General features: G+C 43.3%; 3 long non-coding RNA genes across 12 annotated transcripts in view; all 3 read left to right on the forward strand.

Moving 5' to 3' along the window:
* The first annotated feature begins 2,932 nt into the window (after positions 1–2,932).
* On the forward strand, positions 2,933–8,013 carry LOC142486341 (uncharacterized). 2 transcript variants are annotated; one of them, XR_012798910.1, is made up of 4 exons: positions 2,933–3,037; positions 4,269–4,379; positions 6,778–6,897; positions 7,918–8,013. It is a non-coding gene; the product is annotated as an uncharacterized LOC142486341 (long non-coding RNA). The 2 variants fall into 2 exon arrangements; XR_012798909.1 differs by lacking the exon at positions 7,918–8,013 and having other exon boundaries at positions 6,778–7,083.
* Positions 8,014–9,456: 1,443 nt separating this feature from the next.
* LOC142486342 (uncharacterized) lies at positions 9,457–14,536 on the forward strand. The gene is made up of 4 exons (XR_012798911.1): positions 9,457–9,561; positions 10,792–10,902; positions 13,301–13,420; positions 14,441–14,536. It is a non-coding gene; the product is annotated as an uncharacterized LOC142486342 (long non-coding RNA).
* Positions 14,537–15,979: 1,443 nt separating this feature from the next.
* LOC142486340 (uncharacterized) overlaps positions 15,980–27,337 on the forward strand; it is a 55,756-nt gene continuing 44,398 nt past the window's right edge. For all 9 annotated transcript variants that reach the window (XR_012798906.1, XR_012798900.1, XR_012798907.1 and 6 more), the window contains exons 1-7: positions 15,980–16,084; positions 17,337–17,447; positions 19,846–19,965; positions 20,986–21,081; positions 22,543–22,646; positions 23,906–24,016; positions 26,415–26,534. This is a non-coding gene — a long non-coding RNA (uncharacterized LOC142486340). The remainder of the gene's footprint in view (positions 16,085–17,336; positions 17,448–19,845; positions 19,966–20,985; positions 21,082–22,542; positions 22,647–23,905; positions 24,017–26,414; positions 26,535–27,337) is intronic.

Consider the following 27,337-nt stretch of genomic DNA (forward strand, 5'->3'; position numbering starts at 1 on the left):
TGCGTGGTAGAAGCTCAAGAACAAGGATGTCAAACTCCAGTCCTCGAGGGCAGCAAACAGGCCAGGTTTTCAGGATATCCCTACTGAAAACCTGGCCTGTTTGGGACCCTCGAGGACTGGAGTTTGACATGCATGCTCTAGAAGGAGCACAGCTGTGGGTGGGAGGTGGATTTGCTTTGCATCAAATGGTTTGGAGCAAGGTTTATTGTATGTATTATCATAATAACAATGCAATGCTTAACTTTTATTTCAGGAGGGATGACTGCAGAACAGAAGTGAATATTGAAGCCATGTGTTCCTTTTCTTGCAAAAGAGAAAATTTGAAGGACAGTTGAAGAGAAGGAAAATTACTACACAGAGACAGATAAGCAATGTGTATATTTCTCATTTACCATTTAGTATTTGTCGTTTTATTGACTCCACACAATCCGGCTGCTACGGGTTTCACATTGAATATTTTCATCTCTACTCTACCCCTTCCTGTGATCTGAACCATGCAAGTTTTCGTTGATTCAATACATCATGAGTAGAGGGTGGCTACAGTATGAAGTAAAGACCCAAGGACCACATCTACTACCATTCATAACAAGAACATGTGCAGTAGCGCACAGCTGCAGTTCTATGTGATTGTTATGAAAGGTTGAGGTGGTTCAATTCTATGAATCTGGAGTGGGATGGATCCTGTTTGCATCATATGGTTTCATCTAGGCCAGTAGATTATATAACTCTCAGTACAGGTTACACATGGCATCAGTATTAGTGATTTAAAGAGGAGGAAAGCTTCAATGTGGAGAACAAAGCCAAGTAATGTTGAAGTTACTCCTTTTACCATTTACTTGGTCAGTCTGTACTGTCTACTCTCCACACAGCTGCTAAGGATCTTCCATTTTAAATACTTTCACCTCCTATTCTGCACTGCTTTGCTGCCCATTATTCAGAGATGCGTTCCAGTCATGTTTACCACTCTGAATCTCTCTGCAGTCATTGGTTCAGCACATCATGGGTAGAGCATGGCTACAGATACAGCAAGCTATTATTATTTTACCGGCTGATCATCCATAATATTGCATTAAAACATAGAATATCACTTAATTTCCAAAAGATTCAGTGATGCTGATAATGCAGAATCTCACAACATTTCCCATCATAATGCCATAATGCACAAGTGGGAGAAATAATCCTTGCTATATCTGTACATTGTGTGACGTATTACCTCCATGACCAATGAGAGCAAGTACATCTTCTGTATAGAGCGGCTGTGTTATGATGCAGTTATTGATCATCATTGACATAATCACAAGAATCTTATGCAAAGGGAAATTGTCCGCAGCGAAGTGAGATTTCAGCCCCCAAACGTCTGTAATATTAATGCAATGTCTTACTTTTGTTGCAGTGAACACTGAAGAGACGGATCTACTACAACACTGTACAGGATGAGCATACGCTACAAGCAGCAAAATGATCTTGCAGTTGACAGTATGTTGTTCTGGTAATGTGCACAATTATTATTTATGGGCTACACACCACAGTGCTGGACATATTCTGTTAACTTCAACTCTACTCCTAACATGGAGATGTCTTCCTGGTGTTACTGATTCAGTACATCATATGCACAGTGTGGTTATGATATGATGGATTGATTTAATGAACCCACCAACCAATGATGACATCTGCATCATCTTCTGTAAAGTGCAGCTACAGCATGATATTATCAGCATTTGGTGCGGTATAATCAGAGGTATCTATGTGCTTTTGTGCCTGTTTTAAGTCCTCCAGCTTAACGCCCCTACACCTCCCACTACACAGGCATACTTACTTATGCATACACTGACATCTGGCATACCTACACACACCCCAGGGCCACTTCCTTCCCCTGATGTCAGGGAGAGGATGGGCATGCAGAGTGCAGTAAGTCTCCACGTTACTCTGGCCAACAGTCTTGGCCTACCTCCAGCATCTGTCACCCACAACATCTGTTCCCTCCTTGTAAAGTGCTGAACTATCTCACCTGGGTCAGTGCTATAGCTGATCACAGTGCCCGATCAGGATGTCACTGTGACAGGCAGCAGTGCAGATTGACCGGTCAATCAATGCAGTGCCGCAACATATGCACTAAATGAGATTTCCGTGCCCCCAGTCAGGTTACTCCCTGGGCAGTGACCCTGCTCACACCCTCCCCTAGTTCCACCTCTGATCACAATTATCTCTCTTGGAGAGTGTAGCAAATTGGAGTTGGGGGAATCTCACCTCTGCCATGCATGGTCACAATCTGGGCACAGGACCCAAATAGTGGGCAATGTGGCACTTCTTACAGTAGAGAATAAGTAACTTTATTCTTTACTTGTGTATTAAGGACCTTATTTGCATTAAATTCAGTCCACATGGGACCAAGACTTTCTGGCTTACTGAACAAAGTGGAATTGTTTCGTAGAGGGTGGAGAATTGTATTTTATCTGAAATTACCCCCTCTGCACAAAATACAAACAATTATACCCATACAAGTACCTTGTGGAAGTTGTTGCCCTCTATCTTCCTGTGGTCTCTCCCTGTTTCTCACCGTGCCTCCTCCCATTTCCTTGCACCTCTGCGTCTCCGCATATATCCCTATACTCAGAGCCGGCTCCGGTCAGTGACATGGGATGCCCAAATATGAGCATACCCATATATGGGCATCCATGCCACTGACCGGAGCCCGCTCTGTTGCGGATATGGAGAGAGACTGGGAGATTTACATCCCCTTATAATTCATATGGTGCATAGTACCGGCACGTATTGTTTTACCGGTACTGTGTACCTTCCTACTTTCACACTGGTACAGTATATGCTGCAGTGGGACTGAGAGGGATATATTGGTAACACATAGTCATTGTTGGGGGAATTCAATCCATTTTGAAAATAGTAATGAAATGTTTTTTACTTTTCTTTTTTTTCAGTAATGAAGAATGAAACATTTCTGTTAAAATTGAATTGGAGGTGAACTGGATTCATCATCAACTCTGCACCAGTGTGAATTGATGTTCTTTAATGTTCTGATAAGGTACATGCAACATCTCTTCCTCAACCCCTGCACCACTCTCTGCCTCTTGCCTCTCTCTCTCCACCTCCCTGCTAAGTGTATTAACCCATCTAATGTAATCCACATTCCATGTCTCACTTTACTCTTCACTTCTCACGTGCCCTCTGGAATGACTGCTCTCTGACTAACAAGGTCTATTTGTACATGACCTCTTCTGCTCTCATCATCCACCACCTCTCATTCCCCTCACCCCTGTCCTACTCGATACCTCAGCTTAATTGAACTCTCTCCTCTGACATCTACCCTTATCTCTAACCTCTCCTCACTTTCTGCTTAAACTAACTATCTTGTTAACTTTTACAATGCTATCATCTCCTCCTCCTCCCTCCTCCTCCTCCCTCCTCCATCATATATATGCCCCTTCTAGGCTCTGACCCACTCATCCCTCTAAGGCCATGATTATCATGGGCACATGCTTGGTCATCCACAGTGTGTGCGAGCGATGCAGAGCCGCCTCGGACCTCAGTGCAGGGATTGCTGCATACCCCCAGCATCTGTCACCCACAAACAATACACACACTAATACTCCCCACAATACACACTATAATACCTCCTCAATACTAATCTCCCCAATAATATTATAGCTCCAAACACAATATACACAACACCCTTACACAAGATACACAATCTAGTACTCTCCTCTGCACCTCTACACACAATATAATACTCCCACACACACAATATACACACTACCCTCCTACCCCCATAAAATACAACCAATAATACACACATACTTTGTGGATGTTGGGACCAGCTCCCGGCATGCACCAGTGAAAGAGAGAGGCCCGCAGAAGCTCGGAAGAACTCCCTCCATCCGTGCCTTCCTCCGTTTCACATCTTCTCCCTGTCTCTCTCCCTCCCTTTCCTTGCATCTCCCTGCGTCTTTACGTATACCCAGTCAGTGACGGCTCTGGTCACGTGATGCCTTAATATGGGCTTATCCATATATGTTCATCCACGTCACTAATGTGATGCCCGCACTGTTGCGGAGCTGGTACTTACGACGGGCACTTATTGTTTTATCAGTACTGCGTACCTGACTCTACCGGCCTACTTTCAACACTAGTACAATATGTGCTTCACTACGAGTGAGTGGGGAATATTGGCATCACACAGTCACTGTTGAATATGCCATTCAATCCATTTTGAAAATAGTAATGCAATGTGGTTTTGTTTTGTTTGCTTTTTGCAGTAATGAAGAATGGAAAAGTTATATTAAAATTAAATTGGAGGGGGACTAGATTCAGCATTTCATCATGAACTCTGCACTTGTGAGAATTTAACTTCTTGAATACCCTGACAGGTACACGCAACATTAAGACTATAATCTGCTGTGCAAGCTTTCGTGCTATACCTCCCCCTCAGGTTTTGATTTATACATTTGCTCCCTCAATTCATGTCCTCTAATATTTGAAAGCTCTCTCCTAGCATTTTCTCTTTACCACAGAACGTCATCCCAATGTAACCTCTCTCTTGTTCTTTCTGCTTGCTGTTTCCTCACTCCTCTGTTAAACTTTTCTAATTTCTCTAACTTCCACACTCCTGCTTTTATCCACATGTTCTCCTCTTTCCTTCCCCTACCTTTGCATGTGTCTACACACTGCACCATTTGTACAGACCTCTATTGCAGCTATTTCTGCACTGCTCAATGAAAAGCACTCTTTAATATCCTATTCTCTGTGCCCCCTCTCTCTGCGCCCCCTCTTTTGGCGCCTCCTCTCTCTGCGCCCCCTCTCTCTGCGCCTATCTGTCTCATTCTCTCTACGTCCCTCTCTCTCTACATAGAGCTATCTCTGTCTCTCTCTACACCTATCTCTGTGTCTCCTTCTATGTTTGCTGATGTGTGGGATATCTCTTATAATCTTGAACCTGCTCATATACACATCGGGCCTCCCTGCCTCTGCCTCCCTGCTAAGAGTGTTAACCTATCTAATGTAATCCACATTCCTTTCCTTACTTTTCTCTTCCCTTCTCCTATGCCATCTGGAATGTCCGTTCTCTGACTAACAAGGCTCTAGTTGTACATGACCTCTTCTGCTCTCATCATTCACAATCAGTCATTCCCCTCACCCCATCTTACCTGTCCCACTGATTTGCCTCTGCTTAATTAAACTCTCCTCTGACATCTACTCTAACCTCTCTGCTCTCTCTCTCTTTCCGCTTAAACTAACAATCTTATTAACTCTTACAATGCTATCCTCCTATCTATATGCCCCCTCTAGGCTCTGACACACTTGTCCCTCTAGCCCACACCCTTGGCTAAATTCCCAAACATGTTCATCACACTTCCACTCGCTGTTCTTAATGCCTATGAAGGAAATCACACAATTGATATTTGATTTTTCTACAGTAAAAATGTCTCCAGTCCTGTATAAAGCTGCTCTCTGGGGCCAAACCACACTACTTTTTTTTCACATTCATCAACACTCAAATTTAATTTACGCTGTCTTTTTTTCCCTGTATTTGACTCCCTCCACTAACCTTCTCCTCACACTTGCCATCCTTCCTTCACTTCTCCTCAAGCATTTGACTACTTCAGAGGCAAGGTGGATGCCACCCACAAGGAGATTCCTTCTGTCCCTTCCCCCTTCTCTCCTTCTACCTAATTCTCCTTCTGCATTTGACTCCTTTTCTTCTCTTACAGAGCTGGAAGCTAATCATCTTCTCTTCTCCCTCTACCACATGCCCTCTAGATCGTATCCCCTCACACCTTACTGCATCTCTTAGTCCCCACTCTCACCCACATCTTCAATTCCTCCCTATTCTCTGGCTCTTTACCCTCTTACTTTAAGCCTGTAGTGGTCACCCTTTTCTCAGAAACAACCTACACCCTATGTGCCTTACTAACTACCGCCCTGTATCCCTCCTGCTGTTTGTCTCCTAATTGCTAGAATGTCAACATTCTTAAATCACATTCCCTCCTGGATCCTTTACAACCTGCCTTTCGTACAGCTCGTTCTACAGACTGTGCTTAAAGCAAATTCCCAAGGTCACTTTTCCCTACTAATCCTACTTGATCTATCTGCTGCGTTTGATGCTCTCAATCACTCTCCTCCTTCATATTCTAAACTCTCTCTTGGTATCCGTAACACAGTTCTATCCTGGTTTTCATCATAACTTTCCTGTCACACATTCTCCATCTCTGTTGCTAACATGTCTTCGTCTTCTATTGATCTGTCTGTGGGTATACATCAGGGCTCTGTTCTGAGATCTCTCTTTCTCTCTACATACTATCATTTGGTGACCTCATCAACTCTTTGTGACAATCCTATAAATAACAAATACAAATATCAGGTCATGGGAATAAGTGATTTGGACATAAAAGTAACATTTCGGAAGTGTGGACAACTAATACATCTTGTAGATTGCCTTTACAGTGTGATGTCATTGATTCAGTAGATTGTGTGCAGACCAGGACTGCAGTACAGTGTCACTCACATGGATGACTTGCGTGGTAGAAGCTCAAGAACAAGGATGTCAAACTCCAGTCCTTGAGGGCAGCAAACAGGCCAGGTTTTCAGGATATCCCTACTGAAAACCTGGCCTGTTTGGGACCCTCGAGGACTGGAGTTTGACATGCATGCTCTAGAAGGAGCACAGCTGTGGGTGGGAGGTGGATTTGCTTTGCATCAAATGGTTTGGAGCAAGGTTTATTGTATGTATTATCATAATAACAATGCAATGCTTAACTTTTATTTCAGGAGGGATGACTGCAGAACAGAAGTGAATATTGAAGCCATGTGTTCCTTTTCTTGCAAAAGAGAAAATTTGAAGGACAGTTGAAGAGAAGGAAAATTACTACACAGAGACAGATAAGCAATGTGTATATTTCTCATTTACCATTTAGTATTTGTCGTTTTATTGACTCCACACAATCCGGCTGCTACGGGTTTCACATTGAATATTTTCATCTCTACTCTACCCCTTCCTGTGATCTGAACCATGCAAGTTTTCGTTGATTCAATACATCATGAGTAGAGGGTGGCTACAGTATGAAGTAAAGACCCAAGGACCACATCTACTACCATTCATAACAAGAACATGTGCAGTAGCGCACAGCTGCAGTTCTATGTGATTGTTATGAAAGGTTGAGGTGGTTCAATTCTATGAATCTGGAGTGGGATGGATCCTGTTTGCATCATATGGTTTCATCTAGGCCAGTAGATTATATAACTCTCAGTACAGGTTACACATGGCATCAGTATTAGTGATTTAAAGAGGAGGAAAGCTTCAATGTGGAGAACAAAGCCAAGTAATGTTGAAGTTACTCCTTTTACCATTTACTTGGTCAGTCTGTACTGTCTACTCTCCACACAGCTGCTAAGGATCTTCCATTTTAAATACTTTCACCTCCTATTCTGCACTGCTTTGCTGCCCATTATTCAGAGATGCGTTCCAGTCATGTTTAGCACTCTGAATCTCTCTGCAGTCATTGGTTCAGCACATCATGGGTAGAGCATGGCTACAGATGCAGCAAGCTATTATTATTTTACCGGCTGATCATCCATAATATTGCATTAAAACATAGAATATCACTTAATTTCCAAAAGATTCAGTGATGCTGATAATGCAGAATCTCACAACATTTCCCATCATAATGCCATAATGCACAAGTGGGAGAAATAATCCTTGCTATATCTGTACATTGTGTGACGTATTACCTCCATGACCAATGAGAGCAAGTACATCTTCTGTATAGAGCGGCTGTGTTATGATGCAGTTATTGATCATCATTGACATAATCACAAGAATCTTATGCAAAGGGAAATTGTCCGCAGCGAAGTGAGATTTCAGCCCCCAAACGTCTGTAATATTAATGCAATGTCTTACTTTTGTTGCAGTGAACACTGAAGAGACGGATCTACTACAACACTGTACAGGATGAGCATACGCTACAAGCAGCAAAATGATCTTGCAGTTGACAGTATGTTGTTCTGGTAATGTGCACAATTATTATTTATGGGCTACACACCACAGTGCTGGACATATTCTGTTAACTTCAACTCTACTCCTAACATGGAGATGTCTTCCTGGTGTTACTGATTCAGTACATCATATGCACAGTGTGGTTATGATATGATGGATTGATTTAATGAACCCACCAACCAATGATGACATCTGCATCATCTTCTGTAAAGTGCAGCTACAGCATGATATTATCAGCATTTGGTGCGGTATAATCAGAGGTATCTATGTGCTTTTGTGCCTGTTTTAAGTCCTCCAGCTTAACGCCCCTACACCTCCCACTACACAGGCATACTTACTTATGCATACACTGACATCTGGCATACCTACACACACCCCAGGGCCACTTCCTTCCCCTGATGTCAGGGAGAGGATGGGCATGCAGAGTGCAGTAAGTCTCCACGTTACTCTGGCCAACAGTCTTGGCCTACCTCCAGCATCTGTCACCCACAACATCTGTTCCCTCCTTGTAAAGTGCTGAACTATCTCACCTGGGTCAGTGCTATAGCTGATCACAGTGCCCGATCAGGATGTCACTGTGACAGGCAGCAGTGCAGATTGACCGGTCAATCAATGCAGTGCCGCAACATATGCACTAAATGAGATTTCCGTGCCCCCAGTCAGGTTACTCCCTGGGCAGTGACCCTGCTCACACCCTCCCCTAGTTCCACCTCTGATCACAATTATCTCTCTTGGAGAGTGTAGCAAATTGGAGTTGGGGGAATCTCACCTCTGCCATGCATGGTCACAATCTGGGCACAGGACCCAAATAGTGGGCAATGTGGCACTTCTTACAGTAGAGAATAAGTAACTTTATTCTTTACTTGTGTATTAAGGACCTTATTTGCATTAAATTCAGTCCACATGGGACCAAGACTTTCTGGCTTACTGAACAAAGTGGAATTGTTTCGTAGAGGGTGGAGAATTGTATTTTATCTGAAATTACCCCCTCTGCACAAAATACAAACAATTATACCCATACAAGTACCTTGTGGAAGTTGTTGCCCTCTATCTTCCTGTGGTCTCTCCCTGTTTCTCACCGTGCCTCCTCCCATTTCCTTGCACCTCTGCGTCTCCGCATATATCCCTATACTCAGAGCCGGCTCCGGTCAGTGACATGGGATGCCCAAATATGAGCATACCCATATATGGGCATCCATGCCACTGACCGGAGCCCGCTCTGTTGCGGATATGGAGAGAGACTGGGAGATTTACATCCCCTTATAATTCATATGGTGCATAGTACCGGCACGTATTGTTTTACCGGTACTGTGTACCTTCCTACTTTCACACTGGTACAGTATATGCTGCAGTGGGACTGAGAGGGATATATTGGTAACACATAGTCATTGTTGGGGGAATTCAATCCATTTTGAAAATAGTAATGAAATGTTTTTTACTTTTCTTTTTTTTCAGTAATGAAGAATGAAACATTTCTGTTAAAATTGAATTGGAGGTGAACTGGATTCATCATCAACTCTGCACCAGTGTGAATTGATGTTCTTTAATGTTCTGATAAGGTACATGCAACATCTCTTCCTCAACCCCTGCACCACTCTCTGCCTCTTGCCTCTCTCTCTCCACCTCCCTGCTAAGCGTATTAACCCATCTAATGTAATCCACATTCCATGTCTCACTTTACTCTTCACTTCTCACGTGCCCTCTGGAATGACTGCTCTCTGACTAACAAGGTCTATTTGTACATGACCTCTTCTGCTCTCATCATCCACCACCTCTCATTCCCCTCACCCCTGTCCTACTCGATACCTCAGCTTAATTGAACTCTCTCCTCTGACATCTACCCTTATCTCTAACCTCTCCTCACTTTCTGCTTAAACTAACTATCTTGTTAACTTTTACAATGCTATCATCTCCTCCCTCCTCCTCCCTCCTCCATCATATATATGCCCCTTCTAGGCTCTGACACACTCATCCCTCTAAGGCCATGATTATCATGGGCACATGCTTGGTCGTCCACAGTGTGTGCGAGCGATGCAGAGCCGCCTCGGACCTCAGTGCAGGGATTGCTGCATACCCCCAGCATCTGTCACCCACAAACAATACACACACTAATACTCCCCACAATACACACTATAATACCTCCTCAATACTAATCTCCCCAATAATATTATAGCTCCAAACACAATATACACAACACCCTTACACAAGATACACAATCTAGTACTCTCCTCTGCACCTCTACACACAATATAATACTCCCACACACACAATATACACACTACCCTCCTACCCCCATAAAATACAACCAATAATACACACATACTTTGTGGATGTTGGGACCAGCTCCCAGCATGCACCAGTGAAAGAGAGAGGCCCGCAGAAGCTCGGAAGAACTCCCTCTCTCCATCTGTGCCTTCCTCCGTTTCACATCTTCTCCCTGTCTCTCTCTCTCCCTCCCTTTCCTTGCATCTCCCTGCGTCTTTACGTATACCCAGTCAGTGACGGCTCTGGTCACGTGATGCCTTAATATGGGCTTATCCATATATGTTCATCCACGTCACTAATGTGATGCCCGCACTGTTGCGGAGCTGGTACTTACGACGGGCACTTATTGTTTTATCAGTACTGCGTACCTGACTCTACCGGCCTACTTTCAACACTAGTACAATATGTGCTTCACTACGAGTGAGTGGGGACTATTGGCATCACACAGTCACTGTTGAATATGCCATTCAATCCATTTTGAAAATAGTAATGCAATGTGGTTTTGTTTTGTTTGCTTTTTGCAGTAATGAAGAATGGAAAAGTTATATTAAAATTAAATTGGAGGGGGACTAGATTCAGCATTTCATCATGAACTCTGCACTTGTGAGAATTTAACTTCTTGAATACCCTGACAGGTACACGCAACATTAAGACTATAATCTGCTGTGCAAGCTTTCGTGCTATACCTCCCCCTCAGGTTTTGATTTATACATTTGCTCCCTCAATTCATGTCCTCTAATATTTGAAAGCTCTCTCCTAGCATTTTCTCTTTACCACAGAACGTCATCCCAATGTAACCTCTCTCTTGTTCTTTCTGCTTGCTGTTTCCTCACTCCTCTGTTAAACTTTTCTAATTTCTCTAACTTCCACACTCCTGCTTTTATCCACATGTTCTCCTCTTTCCTTCCCCTACCTTTGCATGTGTCTACACACTGCACCATTTGTACAGACCTCTATTGCAGCTATTTCTGCACTGCTCAATGAAAAGCACTCTTTAATATCCTATTCTCTGTGCCCCCTCTCTCTGCGCCCCCTCTTTTGGCGCCTCCTCTCTCTGCGCCCCCTCTCTCTGCGCCTATCTGTCTCATTCTCTCTACGTCCCTCTCTCTCTACATAGAGCTATCTCTGTCTCTCTCTACACCTATCTCTGTGTCTCCTTCTATGTTTGCTGATGTGTGGGATATCTCTTATAATCTTGAACCTGCTCATATACACATCGGGCCTCCCTGCCTCTGCCTCCCTGCTAAGAGTGTTAACCTATCTAATGTAATCCACATTCCTTTCCTTACTTTTCTCTTCCCTTCTCCTATGCCATCTGGAATGTCCGTTCTCTGACTAACAAGGCTCTCGTTGTACATGACCTCTTCTGCTCTCATCATTCACAATCAGTCATTCCCCTCACCCCATCTTACCTGTCCCACTGATTTGCCTCTGCTTAATTAAACTCTCCTCTGACATCTACTCTAACCTCTCTGCTCTCTCTCTCTTTCCGCTTAAACTAACAATCTTATTAACTCTTACAATGCTATCCTCCTATCTATATGCCCCCTCTAGGCTCTGACACACTTGTCCCTCTAGCCCACACCCTTGGCTAAATTCCCAAACATGTTCATCACACTTCCACTCGCTGTTCTTAATGCCTATGAAGGAAATCACACAATTGATATTTGATTTTTCTACAGTAAAAATGTCTCCAGTCCTGTATAAAGCTGCTCTCTGGGGCCAAACCACACTACTTTTTTTTCACATTCATCAACACTCAAATTTAATTTACGCTGTCTTTTTTTCCCTGTATTTGACTCCCTCCACTAACCTTCTCCTCACACTTGCCATCCTTCCTTCACTTCTCCTCAAGCATTTGACTACTTCAGAGGCAAGGTGGATGCCACCCACAAGGAGATTCCTTCTGTCCCTTCCCCCTTCTCTCCTTCTACCTAATTCTCCTTCTGCATTTGACTCCTTTTCTTCTCTTACAGAGCTGGAAGCTAATCATCTTCTCTTCTCCCTCTACCACATGCCCTCTAGATCGTATCCCCTCACACCTTACTGCATCTCTTAGTCCCCACTCTCACCCACATCTTCAATTCCTCCCTATTCTCTGGCTCTTTACCCTCTTACTTTAAGCCTGTAGTGGTCACCCTTTTCTCAGAAACAACCTACACCCTATGTGCCTTACTAACTACCGCCCTGTATCCCTCCTGCTGTTTGTCTCCTAATTGCTAGAATGTCAACATTCTTAAATCACATTCCCTCCTGGATCCTTTACAACCTGCCTTTCGTACAGCTCGTTCTACAGACTGTGCTTAAAGCAAATTCCCAAGGTCACTTTTCCCTACTAATCCTACTTGATCTATCTGCTGTGTTTGATGCTCTCAATCACTCTCCTCCTTCATATTCTAAACTCTCTCTTGGTATCCGTAACACAGTTCTATCCTGGTTTTCATCATAACTTTCCTGTCACACATTCTCCATCTCTGTTGCTAACATGTCTTCGTCTTCTATTGATCTGTCTGTGGGTATACATCAGGGCTCTGTTCTGAGATCTCTCTTTCTCTCTACATACTATCATTTGGTGACCTCATCAACTCTTTGTGACAATCCTATAAATAACAAATACAAATATCAGGTCATGGGAATAAGTGATTTGGACATAAAAGTAACATTTCGGAAGTGTGGACAACTAATACATCTTGTAGATTGCCTTTACAGTGTGATGTCATTGATTCAGTAGATTGTGTGCAGACCAGGACTGCAGTACAGTGTCACTCACATGGATGACTTGCGTGGTAGAAGCTCAAGAACAAGGATGTCAAACTCCAGTCCTCGAGGGCAGCAAACAGGCCAGGTTTTCAGGATATCCCTACTGAAAACCTGGCCTGTTTGGGACCCTCGAGGACTGGAGTTTGACATGCATGCTCTAGAAGGAGCACAGCTGTGGGTGGGAGGTGGATTTGCTTTGCATCAAATGGTTTGGAGCAAGGTTTATTGTATGTATTATCATAATAACAATGCAATGCTTAACTTTTATTTCAGGAGGGATGACTGCAGAACAGAAGTGAATATTGAAGCCATGTGTTCCTTTTCTTGCAAAAGAGAAAATTTGAAGGACAGTTGAAGAGAAGGAAAATTACTACACAGAGACAGATAAGCAATGTGTATATTTCTCATTTACCATTTAGTATTTGTCGTTTTATTGACTCCACACAACCCGGCTGCTACGGGTTTCACATTGAATATTTTCATCTCTACTCTACCCCTTCCTGTGATCTGAACCATGCAAGTTTTCGTTGATTCAATACATCATGAGTAGAGGGTGGCTACAGTATGAAGTAAAGACCCAAGGACCACATCTACTACCATTCATAACAAGAACATGTGCAGTAGCGCACAGCTGCAGTTCTATGTGATTGTTATGAAAGGTTGAGGTGGTTCAATTCTATGAATCTGGAGTGGGATGGATCCTGTTTGCATCATATGGTTTCATCTAGGCCAGTAGATTATATAACTCTCAGTACAGGTTACACATGGCATCAGTATTAGTGATTTAAAGAGGAGGAAAGCTTCAATGTGGAGAACAAAGCCAAGTAATGTTGAAGTTACTCCTTTTACCATTTACTTGGTCAGTCTGTACTGTCTACTCTCCACACAGCTGCTAAGGATCTTCCATTTTAAATACTTTCACCTCCTATTCTGCACTGCTTTGCTGCCCATTATTCAGAGATGCGTTCCAGTCATGTTTAGCACTCTGAATCTCTCTGCAGTCATTGGTTCAGCACATCATGGGTAGAGCATGGCTACAGATACAGCAAGCTATTATTATTTTACCGGCTGATCATCCATAATATTGCATTAAAACATAGAATATCACTTAATTTCCAAAAGATTCAGTGATGCTGATAATGCAGAATCTCACAACATTTCCCATCATAATGCCATAATGCACAAGTGGGAGAAATAATCCTTGCTATATCTGTACATTGTGTGACGTATTACCTCAATGACCAATGAGAGCAAGTACATCTTCTGTATAGAGCGGCTGTGTTATGATGCAGTTATTGATCATCATTGACATAATCACAAGAATCTTATGCAAAGGGAAATTGTCCGCAGCGAAGTGAGATTTCAGCCCCCAAACGTCTGTAATATTAATGCAATGTCTTACTTTTGTTGCAGTGAACACTGAAGAGACGGATCTACTACAACACTGTACAGGATGAGCATACGCTACAAGCAGCAAAATGATCTTGCAGTTGACAGTATGTTGTTCTGGTAATGTGCACAATTATTATTTATGGGCTACACACCACAGTGCTGGACATATTCTGTTAACTTCAACTCTACTCCTAACATGGAGATGTCTTCCTGGTGTTACTGATTCAGTACATCATATGCACAGTGTGGTTATGATATGATGGATTGATTTAATGAACCCACCAACCAATGATGACATCTGCATCATCTTCTGTAAAGTGCAGCTACAGCATGATATTATCAGCATTTGGTGCGGTATAATCAGAGGTATCTATGTGCTTTTGTGCCTGTTTTAAGTCCTCCAGCTTAACGCCCCTACACCTCCCACTACACAGGCATACTTACTTATGCATACACTGACATCTGGCATACCTACACACACCCCAGGGCCACTTCCTTCCCCTGATGTCAGGGAGAGGATGGGCATGCAGAGTGCAGTAAGTCTCCACGTTACTCTGGCCAACAGTCTTGGCCTACCTCCAGCATCTGTCACCCACAACATCTGTTCCCTCCTTGTAAAGTGCTGAACTATCTCACCTGGGTCAGTGCTATAGCTGATCACAGTGCCCGATCAGGATGTCACTGTGACAGGCAGCAGTGCAGATTGACCGGTCAATCAATGCAGTGCCGCAACATATGCACTAAATGAGATTTCCGTGCCCCCAGTCAGGTTACTCCCTGGGCAGTGACCCTGCTCACACCCTCCCCTAGTTCCACCTCTGATCACAATTATCTCTCTTGGAGAGTGTAGCAAATTGGAGTTGGGGGAATCTCACCTCTGCCATGCATGGTCACAATCTGGGCACAGGACCCAAATAGTGGGCAATGTGGCACTTCTTACAGTAGAGAATAAGTAACTTTATTCTTTACTTGTGTATTAAGGACCTTATTTGCATTAAATTCAGTCCACATGGGACCAAGACTTTCTGGCTTACTGAACAAAGTGGAATTGTTTCGTAGAGGGTGGAGAATTGTATTTTATCTGAAATTACCCCCTCTGCACAAAATACAAACAATTATACCCATACAAGTACCTTGTGGAAGTTGTTGCCCTCTATCTTCCTGTGGTCTCTCCCTGTTTCTCACCGTGCCTCCTCCCATTTCCTTGCACCTCTGCGTCTCCGCATATATCCCTATACTCAGAGCCGGCTCCGGTCAGTGACATGGGATGCCCAAATATGAGCATACCCATATATGGGCATCCATGCCACTGACCGGAGCCCGCTCTGTTGCGGATATGGAGAGAGACTGGGAGATTTACATCCCCTTATAATTCATATGGTGCATAGTACCGGCACGTATTGTTTTACCGGTACTGTGTACCTTCCTACTTTCACACTGGTACAGTATATGCTGCAGTGGGACTGAGAGGGATATATTGGTAACACATAGTCATTGTTGGGGGAATTCAATCCATTTTGAAAATAGTAATGAAATGTTTTTTACTTTTCTTTTTTTTCAGTAATGAAGAATGAAACATTTCTGTTAAAATTGAATTGGAGGTGAACTGGATTCATCATCAACTCTGCACCAGTGTGAATTGATGTTCTTTAATGTTCTGATAAGGTACATGCAACATCTCTTCCTCAACCCCTGCACCACTCTCTGCCTCTTGCCTCTCTCTCTCCACCTCCCTGCTAAGCGTATTAACCCATCTAATGTAATCCACATTCCATGTCTCACTTTACTCTTCACTTCTCACGTGCCCTCTGGAATGACTGCTCTCTGACTAACAAGGTCTATTTGTACATGACCTCTTCTGCTCTCATCATCCACCACCTCTCATTCCTCTCATTCCCCTCATCCCTGTCCTACTCGATACCTCAGCTTAATTGAACTCTCTCCTCTGACATCTACCCTTATCTCTAACCTCTCCTCACTTTCTGCTTAAACTAACTATCTTGTTAACTTTTACAATGCTATCATCTCCTCCTCCCTCCTCCTCCTTCCTCCTCCCTCCTCCATTATATATATACCCCTTCTAGGCTCTGACACACTCATCCCTCTAAGGCCATGATTATCATGGGCACATGCTTGGTCGTCCACAGTGCGTGCGAGCGATGCAGAGCCGCCTCGGACCTCAGTGCAGGGATTGCTGCATACCCCCAGCATCTGTCACCCACAAACAATACACACACTAATACTCCCCACAATACACACTATAATACCTCCTCAATACTAATCTCCCCAATAATATTATAGCTCCAAACACAATATACACAACACCCTTACACAAGATACACAATCTAGTACTCTCCTCTGCACCTCTACACACAATATAATACTCCCACACACACAATATACACACTACCCTCCTACCCCCATAAAATACAACCAATAATACACACACACTTTGTGGATGTTGGGACCAGCTCCCGGCATGCACCAGTGAAAGAGAGAGGCCCGCAGAAGCTCGGAAGAACTCCCTCTCTCCATCCGTGCCTTCCTCCGTTTCACATCTTCTCCCTGTCTCTCTCTCTCCCTCCCTTTCCTTGCATCTCCCTGCGTCTTTACGTATACCCAGTCAGTGACGGCTCTGGTCACGTGATGCCTTAATATGGGCTTATCCATATATGTTCATCCACGTCACTAATGTGATGCCCGCACTGTTGCGGAGCTGGTACTTACGACGGGCACTTATTGTTTTATCAGTACTGCGTACCTGACTCTACCGGCCTACTTTCAACACTAGTACAATATGTGCTTCACTACGAGTGAGTGGGGAATATTGGCATCACACAGTCACTGTTGAATATGCCATTCAATCCATTTTGAAAATAGTAATGCAATGTGGTTTTGTTTTGTTTGCTTTTTGCAGTAATGAAGAATGGAAAAGTTATATTAAAATTAAATTGGAGGGGGACTAGATTCAGCATTTCATCATGAACTCTGCACTTGTGAGAATTTAACTTCTTGAATACCCTGACAGGTACACGCAACATTAAGACTATAATCTGCTGTGCAAGCTTTCGTGCTATACCTCCCCCTCAGGTTTTGATTTATACATTTGCTCCCTCAATTCATGTCCTCTAATATTTGAAAGCTCTCTCCTAGCATTTTCTCTTTACCACAGAACGTCATCCCAATGTAACCTCTCTCTTGTTCTTTCTGCTTGCTGTTTCCTCACTCCTCTGTTAAACTTTTCTAATTTCTCTAACTTCCACACTCCTGCTTTTATCCACATGTTCTCCTCTTTCCTTCCCCTACCTTTGCATGTGTCTACACACTGCACCATTTGTACAGACCTCTATTGCAGCTATTTCTGCACTGCTCAATGAAAAGCACTCTTTAATATCCTATTCTCTGTGCCCCCTCTCTCTGCGCCCCCTCTTTTGGCGCCTCCTCTCTCTGCGCCCCCTCTCTCTGCGCCTATCTGTCTCATTCTCTCTACGTCCCTCTCTCTCTACATAGAGCTATCTCTGTCTCTCTCTACACCTATCTCTGTGTCTCCTTCTATGTTTGCTGATGTGTGGGATATCTCTTATAATCTTGAACCTGCTCATATACACATCGGGCCTCCCTGCCTCTGCCTCCCTGCTAAGAGTGTTAACCTATCTAATGTAATCCACATTCCTTTCCTTACTTTTCTCTTCCCTTCTCCTATGCCATCTGGAATGTCCGTTCTCTGACTAACAAGGCTCTAGTTGTACATGACCTCTTCTGCTCTCATCATTCACAATCAGTCATTCCCCTCACCCCATCTTACCTGTCCCACTGATTTGCCTCTGCTTAATTAAACTCTCCTCTGACATCTACTCTAACCTCTCTGCTCTCTCTCTCTTTCCGCTTAAACTAACAATCTTATTAACTCTTACAATGCTATCCTCCTATCTATATGCCCCCTCTAGGCTCTGACACACTTGTCCCTCTAGCCCACACCCTTGGCTAAATTCCCAAACATGTTCATCACACTTCCACTCGCTGTTCTTAATGCCTATGAAGGAAATCACACAATTGATATTTGATTTTTCTACAGTAAAAATGTCTCCAGTCCTGTATAAAGCTGCTCTCTGGGGCCAAACCACACTACTTTTTTTTCACATTCATCAACACTCAAATTTAATTTACGCTGTCTTTTTTTCCCTGTATTTGACTCCCTCCACTAACCTTCTCCTCACACTTGCCATTCTTCCTTCACTTCTCCTCAAGCATTTGACTACTTCAGAGGCAAGGTGGATGCCACCCACAAGGAGATTCCTTCTGTCCCTTCCCCCTTCTCTCCTTCTACCTAATTCTCCTTCTGCATTTGACTCCTTTTCTTCTCTTACAGAGCTGGAAGCTAATCATCTTCTCTTCTCCCTCTACCACATGCCCTCTAGATCGTATCCCCTCACACCTTACTGCATCTCTTAGTCCCCACTCTCACCCACATCTTCAATTCCTCCCTATTCTCTGGCTCTTTACCCTCTTACTTTAAGCCTGTAGTGGTCACCCTTTTCTCAGAAACAACCTACACCCTATGTGCCTTACTAACTACCGCCCTGTATCCCTCCTGCTGTTTGTCTCCTAATTGCTAGAATGTCAACATTCTTAAATCACATTCCCTCCTGGATCCTTTACAACCTGCCTTTCGTACAGCTCGTTCTACAGACTGTGCTTAAAGCAAATTCCCAAGGTCACTTTTCCCTACTAATCCTACTTGATCTATCTGCTGCGTTTGATGCTCTCAATCACTCTCCTCCTTCATATTCTAAACTCTCTCTTGGTATCCGTAACACAGTTCTATCCTGGTTTTCATCATAACTTTCCTGTCACACATTCTCCATCTCTGTTGCTAACATGTCTTCGTCTTCTATTGATCTGTCTGTGGGTATACATCAGGGCTCTGTTCTGAGATCTCTCTTTCTCTCTACATACTATCATTTGGTGACCTCATCAACTCTTTGTGACAATCCTATAAATAACAAATACAAATATCAGGTCATGGGAATAAGTGATTTGGACATAAAAGTAACATTTCGGAAGTGTGGACAACTAATACATCTTGTAGATTGCCTTTACAGTGTGATGTCATTGATTCAGTAGATTGTGTGCAGACCAGGACTGCAGTACAGTGTCACTCACATGGATGACTTGCGTGGTAGAAGCTCAAGAACAAGGATGTCAAACTCCAGTCCTTGAGGGCAGCAAACAGGCCAGGTTTTCAGGATATCCCTACTGAAAACCTGGCCTGTTTGGGACCCTCGAGGACTGGAGTTTGACATGCATGCTCTAGAAGGAGCACAGCTGTGGGTGGGAGGTGGATTTGCTTTGCATCAAATGGTTTGGAGCAAGGTTTATTGTATGTATTATCATAATAACAATGCAATGCTTAACTTTTATTTCAGGAGGGATGACTGCAGAACAGAAGTGAATATTGAAGCCATGTGTTCCTTTTCTTGCAAAAGAGAAAATTTGAAGGACAGTTGAAGAGAAGGAAAATTACTACACAGACACAGATAAGCAATGTGTATATTTCTCATTTACCATTTAGTATTTGTCGTTTTATTGACTCCACACAATCCGGCTGCTACGGGTTTCACATTGAATATTTTCATCTCTACTCTACCCCTTCCTGTGATCTGAACCATGCAAGTTTTCGTTGATTCAATACATCATGAGTAGAGGGTGGCTACAGTATGAAGTAAAGACCCAAGGACCACATCTACTACCATTCATAACAAGAACATGTGCAGTAGCGCACAGCTGCAGTTCTATGTGATTGTTATGAAAGGTTGAGGTGGTTCAATTCTATGAATCTGGAGTGGGATGGATCCTGTTTGCATCATATGGTTTCATCTAGGCCAGTAGATTATATAACTCTCAGTACAGGTTACACATGGCATCAGTATTAGTGATTTAAAGAGGAGGAAAGCTTCAATGTGGAGAACAAAGCCAAGTAATGTTGAAGTTACTCCTTTTACCATTTACTTGGTCAGTCTGTACTGTCTACTCTCCACACAGCTGCTAAGGATCTTCCATTTTAAATACTTTCACCTCCTATTCTGCACTGCTTTGCTGCCCATTATTCAGAGATGCGTTCCAGTCATGTTTACCACTCTGAATCTCTCTGCAGTCATTGGTTCAGCACATCATGGGTAGAGCATGGCTACAGATGCAGCAAGCTATTATTATTTTACCGGCTGATCATCCATAATATTGCATTAAAACATAGAATATCACTTAATTTCCAAAAGATTCAGTGATGCTGATAATGCAGAATCTCACAACATTTCCCATCATAATGCCATAATGCACAAGTGGGAGAAATAATCCTTGCTATATCTGTACATTGTGTGACGTATTACCTCCATGACCAATGAGAGCAAGTACATCTTCTGTATAGAGCGGCTGTGTTATGATGCAGTTATTGATCATCATTGACATAATCACAAGAATCTTATGCAAAGGGAAATTGTCGGCAGCGAAGTGAGATTTCAGCCCCCAAACGTCTGTAATATTAATGCAATGTCTTACTTTTGTTGCAGTGAACACTGAAGAGACGGATCTACTACAACACTGTACAGGATGAGCATACGCTACAAGCAGCAAAATGATCTTGCAGTTGACAGTATGTTGTTCTGGTAATGTGCACAATTATTATTTATGGGCTACACACCACAGTGCTGGACATATTCTGTTAACTTCAACTCTACTCCTAACATGGAGATGTCTTCCTGGTGTTACTGATTCAGTACATCATATGCACAGTGTGGTTATGATATGATGGATTGATTTAATGAACCCACCAACCAATGATGACATCTGCATCATCTTCTGTAAAGTGCAGCTACAGCATGATATTATCAGCATTTGGTGCGGTATAATCAGAGGTATCTATGTGCTTTTGTGCCTGTTTTAAGTCCTCCAGCTTAACGCCCCTACACCTCCCACTACACAGGCATACTTACTTATGCATACACTGACATCTGGCATACCTACACACACCCCAGGGCCACTTCCTTCCCCTGATGTCAGGGAGAGGATGGGCATGCAGAGTGCAGTAAGTCTCCACGTTACTCTGGCCAACAGTCTTGGCCTACCTCCAGCATCTGTCACCCACAACATCTGTTCCCTCCTTGTAAAGTGCTGAACTATCTCACCTGGGTCAGTGCTATAGCTGATCACAGTGCCCGATCAGGATGTCACTGTGACAGGCAGCAGTGCAGATTGACCGGTCAATCAATGCAGTGCCGCAACATATGCACTAAATGAGATTTCCGTGCCCCCAGTCATTCCGTGCCCCCAGTCAGGTTACTCCCTGGGCAGTGACCCTGCTCACACCCTCCCCTAGTTCCACCTCTGATCACAATTATCTCTCTTGGAGAGTGTAGCAAATTGGAGTTGGGGGAATCTCACCTCTGCCATGCATGGTCACAATCTGGGCACAGGACCCAAATAGTGGGCAATGTGGCACTTCTTACAGTAGAGAATAAGTAACTTTATTCTTCACTTGTGTATTAAGGACCTTATTTGCATTAAATTCAGTCCACATGGGACCAAGACTTTCTGGCTTACTGAACAAAGTGGAATTGTTTCGTAGAGGGTGGAGAATTGTATTTTATCTGAAATTACCCCCTCTGCACAAAATACAAACAATTATACCCATACAAGTACCTTGTGGAAGTTGTTGCCCTCTATCTTCCTGTGGTCTCTCCCTGTTTCTCACCGTGCCTCCTCCCATTTCCTTGCACCTCTGCGTCTCCGCATATATCCCTATACTCAGAGCCGGCTCCGGTCAGTGACATGGGATGCCCAAATATGAGCATACCCATATATGGGCATCCATGCCACTGACCGGAGCCCGCTCTGTTGCGGATATGGAGAGAGACTGGGAGATTTACATCCCCTTATAATTCATATGGTGCATAGTACCGGCACGTATTGTTTTACCGGTACTGTGTACCTTCCTACTTTCACACTGGTACAGTATATGCTGCAGTGGGACTGAGAGGGATATATTGGTAACACATAGTCATTGTTGGGGGAATTCAATCCATTTTGAAAATAGTAATGAAATGTTTTTTACTTTTCTTTTTTTTCAGTAATGAAGAATGAAACATTTCTGTTAAAATTGAATTGGAGGTGAACTGGATTCATCATCAACTCTGCACCAGTGTGAATTGATGTTCTTTAATGTTCTGATAAGGTACATGCAACATCTCTTCCTCAACCCCTGCACCACTCTCTGCCTCTTGCCTCTCTCTCTCCACCTCCCTGCTAAGCGTATTAACCCATCTAATGTAATCCACATTCCATGTCTCACTTTACTCTTCACTTCTCACGTGCCCTCTGGAATGACTGCTCTCTGACTAACAAGGTCTATTTGTACATAACAAGGTCTATTTGTACATGACCTCTTCTGCTCTCATCATCCACCACCTCTCATTCCCCTCACCCCTGTCCTACTCGATACCTCAGCTTAATTGAACTCTCTCCTCTGACATCTACCCTTATCTCTAACCTCTCCTCACTTTCTGCTTAAACTAACTATCTTGTTAACTTTTACAATGCTATCATCTCCTCCTCCCTTCTCCTCCTTCCTCCTCCCTCCTCCATTATATATATACCCCTTCTAGGCTCTGACACACTCATCCCTCTAAGGCCATGATTATCATGGGCACATGCTTGGTCGTACACAGTGCGTGCGAGCGATGCAGAGCCGCCTCGGACCTCAGTGCAGGGATTGCTGCATACCCCCAGCGTCTGTCACCCACAAACAATACACACACTAATACTCCCCACAATACACGCTATAATACCTCCTCAATACTAATCTCCCCAATAATATTATAGCTCCAAACACAATATACACAACACCCTTACACAAGATACACAATCTAGTACTCTCCTCTGCACCTCTACACACAATATAATACTCCCACACACACAATATACACACTACCCTCCTACCCCCATAAAATACAACCAATAATACACACACACTTTGTGGATGTTGGGACCAGCTCCCGGCATGCACCAGTGAAAGAGAGAGGCCCGCAGAAGCTCGGAAGAACTCTCTCCATCCGTGCCTTCCTCCGTTTCACATCTTCTCCCTGTCTCTCTCTCTCCCTCCCTTTCCTTGCATCTCCCTGCGTCTTTACGTATACCCAGTCAGTGACGGCTCTGGTCACGTGATGCCTTAATATGGGCTTATCTATATATGTTCATCCACGTCACTAATGTGATGCCCGCACTGTTGCGGAGCTGGTACTTACGACGGGCACTTATTGTTTTATCAGTACTGCGTACCTGACTCTACCGGCCTACTTTCAACACTAGTACAATATGTGCTTCACTACGAGTGAGTGGGGAATATTGGCATCACACAGTCACTGTTGAATATGCCATTCAATCCATTTTGAAAATAGTAATGCAATGTGGTTTTGTTTTGTTTGCTTTTTGCAGTAATGAAGAATGGAAAAGTTATATTAAAATTAAATTGGAGGGGGACTAGATTCAGCATTTCATCATGAACTCTGCACTTGTGAGAATTTAACTTCTTGAATACCCTGACAGGTACACGCAACATTAAGACTATAATCTGCTGTGCAAGCTTTCGTGCTATACCTCCCCCTCAGGTTTTGATTTATACATTTGCTCCCTCAATTCATGTCCTCTAATATTTGAAAGCTCTCTCCTAGCATTTTCTCTTTACCACAGAACGTCATCCCAATGTAACCTCTCTCTTGTTCTTTCTGCTTGCTGTTTCCTCACTCCTCTGTTAAACTTTTCTAATTTCTCTAACTTCCACACTCCTGCTTTTATCCACATGTTCTCCTCTTTCCTTCCCCTACCTTTGCATGTGTCTACACACTGCACCATTTGTACAGACCTCTATTGCAGCTATTTCTGCACTGCTCAATGAAAAGCACTCTTTAATATCCTATTCTCTGTGCCCCCTCTCTCTGCGCCCCCTCTTTTGGCGCCTCCTCTCTCTGCGCCCCCTCTCTCTGCGCCTATCTGTCTCATTCTCTCTACGTCCCTCTCTCTCTACATAGAGCTATCTCTGTCTCTCTCTACACCTATCTCTGTGTCTCCTTCTATGTTTGCTGATGTGTGGGATATCTCTTATAATCTTGAACCTGCTCATATACACATCGGGCCTCCCTGCCTCTGCCTCCCTGCTAAGAGTGTTAACCTATCTAATGTAATCCACATTCCTTTCCTTACTTTTCTCTTCCCTTCCCCTATGCCATCTGGAATGTCCGTTCTCTGACTAACAAGGCTCTAGTTGTACATGACCTCTTCTGCTCTCATCATTCACAATCAGTCATTCCCCTCACCCCATCTTACCTGTCCCACTGATTTGCCTCTGCTTAATTAAACTCTCCTCTGACATCTACTCTAACCTCTCTGCTCTCTCTCTCTTTCCGCTTAAACTAACAATCTTATTAACTCTTACAATGCTATCCTCCTATCTATATGCCCCCTCTAGGCTCTGACACACTTGTCCCTCTAGCCCACACCCTTGGCTAAATTCCCAAACCTGTTCATCACACTTCCACTCGCTGTTCTTAATGCCTATGAAGGAAATCACACAATTGATATTTGATTTTTCTACAGTAAAAATGTCTCCAGTCCTGTATAAAGCTGCTCTCTGGGGCCAAACCACACTACTTTTTTTTCACATTCATCAACACTCAAATTTAATTTACGCTGTCTTTTTTTCCCTGTATTTGACTCCCTCCACTAACCTTCTCCTCACACTTGCCATCCTTCCTTCACTTCTCCTCAAGCATTTGACTACTTCAGAGGCAAGGTGGATGCCACCCACAAGGAGATTCCTTCTGTCCCTTCCCCCTTCTCTCCTTCTACCTAATTCTCCTTCTGCATTTGACTCCTTTTCTTCTCTTACAGAGCTGGAAGCTAATCATCTTCTCTTCTCCCTCTACCACATGCCCTCTAGATCGTATCCCCTCACACCTTACTGCATCTCTTAGTCCCCACTCTCACCCACATCTTCAATTCCTCCCTATTCTCTGGCTCTTTACCCTCTTACTTTAAGCCTGTAGTGGTCACCCTTTTCTCAGAAACAACCTACACCCTATGTGCCTTACTAACTACCGCCCTGTATCCCTCCTGCTGTTTGTCTCCTAATTGCTAGAATGTCAACATTCTTAAATCACATTCCCTCCTGGATCCTTTACAACCTGCCTTTCGTACAGCTCGTTCTACAGACTGTGCTTAAAGCAAATTCCCAAGGTCACTTTTCCCTACTAATCCTACTTGATCTATCTGCTGCGTTTGATGCTCTCAATCACTCTCCTCCTTCATATTCTAAACTCTCTCTTGGTATCCGTAACACAGTTCTATCCTGGTTTTCATCATAACTTTCCTGTCACACATTCTCCATCTCTGTTGCTAACATGTCTTCGTCTTCTATTGATCTGTCTGTGGGTATACATCAGGGCTCTGTTCTGAGATCTCTCTTTCTCTCTACATACTATCATTTGGTGACCTCATCAACTCTTTGTGACAATCCTATAAATAACAAATACAAATATCAGGTCATGGGAATAAGTGATTTGGACATAAAAGTAACATTTCGGAAGTGTGGACAACTAATACATCTTGTAGATTGCCTTTACAGTGTGATGTCATTGATTCAGTAGATTGTGTGCAGACCAGGACTGCAGTACAGTGTCACTCACATGGATGACTTGCGTGGTAGAAGCTCAAGAACAAGGATGTCAAACTCCAGTCCTCGAGGGCAGCAAACAGGCCAGGTTTTCAGGATATCCCTACTGAAAACCTGGCCTGTTTGGGACCCTCGAGGACTGGAGTTTGACATGCATGCTCTAGAAGGAGCACAGCTGTGGGTGGGAGGTGGATTTGCTTTGCATCAAATGGTTTGGAGCAAGGTTTATTGTATGTATTATCATAATAACAATGCAATGCTTAACTTTTATTTCAGGAGGGATGACTGCAGAACAGAAGTGAATATTGAAGCCATGTGTTCCTTTTCTTGCAAAAGAGAAAATTTGAAGGACAGTTGAAGAGAAGGAAAATTACTACACAGAGACAGATAAGCAATGTGTATATTTCTCATTTACCATTTAGTATTTGTCGTTTTATTGACTCCACACAATCCGGCTGCTACGGGTTTCACATTGAATATTTTCATCTCTACTCTACCCCTTCCTGTGATCTGAACCATGCAAGTTTTCGTTGATTCAATACATCATGAGTAGAGGGTGGCTACAGTATGAAGTAAAGACCCAAGGACCACATCTACTACCATTCATAACAAGAACATGTGCAGTAGCGCACAGCTGCAGTTCTATGTGATTGTTATGAAAGGTTGAGGTGGTTCAATTCTATGAATCTGGAGTGGGATGGATCCTGTTTGCATCATATGGTTTCATCTAGGCCAGTAGATTATATAACTCTCAGTACAGGTTACACATGGCATCAGTATTAGTGATTTAAAGAGGAGGAAAGCTTCAATGTGGAGAACAAAGCCAAGTAATGTTGAAGTTACTCCTTTTACCATTTACTTGGTCAGTCTGTACTGTCTACTCTCCACACAGCTGCTAAGGATCTTCCATTTTAAATACTTTCACCTCCTATTCTGCACTGCTTTGCTGCCCATTATTCAGAGATGCGTTCCAGTCATGTTTAGCACTCTGAATCTCTCTGCAGTCATTGGTTCAGCACATCATGGGTAGAGCATGGCTACAGATGCAGCAAGCTATTATTATTTTACCGGCTGATCATCCATAATATTGCATTAAAACATAGAATATCACTTAATTTCCAAAAGATTCAGTGATGCTGATAATGCAGAATCTCACAACATTTCCCATCATAATGCCATAATGCACAAGTGGGAGAAAT

Source organism: Ascaphus truei, unplaced genomic scaffold (assembly GCF_040206685.1).
Source record: "Ascaphus truei isolate aAscTru1 unplaced genomic scaffold, aAscTru1.hap1 HAP1_SCAFFOLD_826, whole genome shotgun sequence".
NCBI classification, from domain to species: domain Eukaryota; kingdom Metazoa; phylum Chordata; class Amphibia; order Anura; family Ascaphidae; genus Ascaphus; species Ascaphus truei.